Source organism: Vespa velutina, chromosome 7 (assembly GCF_912470025.1).
Source record: "Vespa velutina chromosome 7, iVesVel2.1, whole genome shotgun sequence".
NCBI classification, from domain to species: domain Eukaryota; kingdom Metazoa; phylum Arthropoda; class Insecta; order Hymenoptera; family Vespidae; genus Vespa; species Vespa velutina.
The window spans coordinates 3,702,528-3,706,750 of NC_062194.1; the positions used below are offsets into that span (position 1 = coordinate 3,702,528).

General features: G+C 35.0%; 1 protein-coding gene across 7 annotated transcripts in view; it reads right to left on the bottom strand.

Moving 5' to 3' along the window:
- The window catches only part of LOC124950577 (5-hydroxytryptamine receptor 2A), a 119,388-nt gene extending 119,111 nt beyond the window's left edge, over nt 1-277 (bottom strand). For all 7 annotated transcript variants that reach the window (XM_047497486.1, XM_047497491.1, XM_047497490.1 and 4 more), the window contains exon 1: nt 1-277. This exon is cut by the window's left edge. The gene's annotated coding sequence lies outside the window, so the exon portion shown is untranslated.
- Nucleotides 278-4,223: the final 3,946 nt, after the last annotated feature.

The window sequence follows — 4,223 nt, forward strand, 5'->3', positions numbered from 1 at the left end:
TTCGTGATCGAAGCCGATAGTTATATTGCTCGAGGAAGAGCTTCTCTCAAGCGATAGAAACGGCGTAGACTTTTTTTCTCCTTCTCTCTTTCTTTCTTCCTTTCTCTTTTTTCTTCTTGATTTCTTTCTCTTTTTCTTTTTTTTTTTTTCTTTTCTCTCTCTTTCACTCTTGTATAAAGAAAAGAGAGGAGATATGATACTCGAAGGCCGACGAGACGGCCGAGATACGCCGGGAGAACGATCCGGTGCTCCGGAGTACCGTACCAGTACTGGTACTATGGAGTTTGTTATCGAATAGTGTCGAGAGAGACGGACAGAGAGAGAGAGAGAGAGAGAGAGAGAGAGAGAGAGAGAGAGAGAGAGAGAGAGAGAGAGAGAGAGAGATAGAGGGAGGAAAGGCAGGCGCCGTGCCGTTCGTCGTGGTGGTGGAAGCTGTGCTCGGCTGACAAATGAACAGGAACGCGAATACGCAAGCGCCAGACAAACCACCCTTTCGCTTCCTCCTTCCTCCAACTACCCCTTCATTCCCTCTCTCTCACTCTCTCTCTCTCTCTCCCTCTCTTTCTATCTATATAGCTATCTATATACCCTACTCCGTGTACCTGTACTCTTCTCCGCTAAGGGCGCACCATCTCTACTTCTGCTTCTGCTTCTGCTTCTACTTCTACTTCTACTTCTGCTTTTTCTTCTCTTCTATCATCTACTTCTTTTTCTTCTGCCACATGCTTCTTCTTCTTCTTCTTCTTCTTCTTCTTCTTCTTCTTCTTCTTCTTCTTCTTCTACTTATCCTTTTTCTGTTTATTTTTCTTTTTCTACTTCCTCGAGTTCTTCCGCTCCCTCTCTATCCCCTCCCCCCTCTCCAATTGCCCTTTCACTTCTCTTCCGTTTCAAGGGAAACGATGTGCCGCTGACGTCATCGTTTTGGTGACAACGCACGTTCGACCTTCTCTCGCGAGAAATCGCCAACATTAATGTCCTTCCCTCCGTTATCTCTACTTCTTCCTTCCTCAACTTTTCTTTTGTTTTTCTTTTTCTTTTCTTTTCTTTCTTCTCTTTTTTTTTCTTTCCTTCTTTTTTTCTTGTTCTCTCTTTCTTTTATCTTCTTGTACGTAGCGAGTCTATTTATTTATTTTTTATTTTTATTTAATTAGTTATTCATTTATTTATTCATTTATTTATTTATTTATTTATTTATTTTGCCCTTTTTCCTTTCTCACTCGATAAACTTAGAAAAAAACCCGGACCCAATGTTTATGAATAAATTTTGAATGGAAATAATTTCAATGAAAATGTTTTCCAACTAAGTGATTTCCGAGAGAGAAAGAGAGAGAGAGAGAGAGAGAGAGAGAGAGAGAGAGAGAGAGAGAGAGAATTTTCTCTTCGCGAGATATGAAAGCTTTGTAAATTTCTTATACATTTCATCTTTTTCTTTCTTTGAGAAAAATTAAAAACGATTTGATCGCGAAATTTTGCGAAACATTTCGATAGATAATGTAATCCAATAATATCTGAATATTTATTTAGTTCGAACATTGACAATATAATTAAAACGTGTGAAGTATTAAATAATGAAAATTGCACGAAAGTTGTATGAAAGTTGTACGAAAGAAAATGATCCGTTTATGGCACAGCTAAGAATAAATTATTAACTTTTATGGAAGATTCTTATTTTGAAGAAAGTCTCCGCTCTTCGCTCCATCAACCCTCACTACTCCTTCTCCCTGTTATAGTCCCCTTTCATTTCATTCTATTCTCTTTCATATTTTATATTTCCCTCAAAGCTCGTCTTTCTTTTCCTCTCTCTCTTTCTCTCTTTCTCTCTCTCTCTCTTTCTCTCTCTCACTCACTCTCTCTCTCTCTCTCTCTATCTATCTATCTATCTATCTCTTTTTTACTCTTACTTTTTCTCTATCTCTTACATTCGTACGTATTTTAGTTTGAACCTTTCATTCCCATTCTATATATTTCTGTTATTTAATCAACCTTTATCAGTGACTTTATTTCTTTCCCCTTTATTTATATACCGTTCCATTTTATCATTGAAATTTCTTAAACGACTATAAAACGATGTTGAAAATTGCTGATACTCTTGAAAATTTGTATATCGTGTACTTCGATCAATGTGGATACGTTAATTACCGAAGAAATTGAAGTATAATTAATTACAGGAAGACAAAAACATACACATACAAAGAGAAAGAGAGAGAGAGAGAGAGAGAGAGAGATTCATCGTTCGTGAAGAAAATCGGCTTAAAGAGAAAAGTAGACAAGTTTTTTAATGGGCATAGTCATCCTTTCCACTCAAATTAATAACGATAACAAGTTCGATTAGAAAAAAAAAGGAAAAAAAAAGGAAAAAGAAAGAAAAAAAAAGAAAAAAAAAAAAGGAAGAAATGATGAATGGAACGTACATATTTGCAAAGTGAGTAATTTTGAGTTTCTCGTCATTATTGACATATGTATATCTAAATATAAATATATATATATATATATATATATATATATACCCACGTAAATACATGTATGTATTGAATGTAAATTGAACATTGGAGAATACAAATATGTATGCAGGTACGCGTATGTACCTACTCTCTCTTTCTCTCTCTCTCTCTCTCTCTCTCTCTCTCTCTATCTATCTATCTCTCTATCTATCTATCTATCTATCTATCTATCTATCTATCTATCTATCTATCTATCTCATTCTCCGTCTATCTCTCTCTATTTCTATTTAGTGTAATCGCGTTGCCGTCCAATAGAACTTGATTACAGAATAGGCAGACCCGGTCTATTTAGAAAGTTACAGCTAGTCGGATCGCTGGAGTTTCCGATCGTTAGAAAGAACTTTCGTTCTACGCTCGTGAGATATTTCAATTCCAATCAAAGAGGCAACGTGGAAGAGTAGAGGGGAATAAACTTTCCTTTCAAATTTCAAGTAGGAATGACAATGAAGTGAAGAGAAGAAAGATTATTAGATGGATTAGCTAAAAGAAACACACATACATACACACATATATATATATATAGATAGATAACATAATCTATCTGTTCGTACGTTCATTCATCCATCCGTATACGTGCATAAATATATACATTTTTTAACACTTATATATAACATATAATATATCTAGTATATATATATATATATATATATATATAGATAAATCTACCTGTAAGTATATTATATATGTATCATCTGTTTAGAATTTTTCTACTATTTTTATCGTCCCTTTTACTCAAGGGACACGTTCGATGAGTACTCATGCGATCGTACTCTTCTCGCATATTCTCCCCTCGTGCCGAAGGGTGAATTCAAATTAGCATGAGCCTCGTTCAGTTGAGTTCTCCCTATGTGTTTGTATGTCAGTTTGTCTGTCTGTCTGTCTGTCCTATGTCTGTCTCTATGTTTGTCTATGTATACACGTATGTATAGGTACTTGAAAATATACATACTCTCTGCGTACGATTTTACGAGCATCAAAATTCGCTTCTCGAAACGATCGACTCACTAAAGTGGATTCGATCGTTCTTTTTTTCCCCTCATCACTTTCTCACTCTCTATCTCTCTCACTTTCTGAATTTCCCTCTTGACGAAGAGTGTCCTTTTCGAGTAATCCATCTCTCATTTCTTTTTTAATGCTTAAATCTAAAACTACTAATGACGTTAATTGTTCTAAAACAATAAGACAGAAGTTGAAACGTATCCCGTTGGATCTCGTACGAGTTTTTCAAATATACATTTACCTGTATTTCTCTGCAACAAACAAGTCAATTTTAAAGCATGACCTACATCTCTCTCTCTCTCTCTTCCCTCTCTCTCTCTCTCTTTCTCTCTTTCTCTCTTTCTCACTATTTTTCTTTCCCTCTTACGTTGATCCTACTATCCGTTGTTTCAGAAACACCATAACATCCTTTTATCTTCAAAATAGACGGTACCAGTGACTCGTTCCAACTCATCGTTCGACGAAGCATTTTACAAATATTAGACCATCAGTTTCTTCCATCTGTACGTATTTTTATTTATCCATCTTCGTGCATATACAATAGTCGATAGAAAATTTTTTTTATACTTCTTTGTTTCAACTACTTGTTAATGAAATTAATCCCTGAAGAACGTAATATCCTTCGGATATCTAAATAGAATCAATCCCGTTTCTTTTTTTGTTCCTTTTTGTTTTTTTTTTGTTTTTTTTTTTTTTCTTTTTATTTCGTTTTTATCATATCTC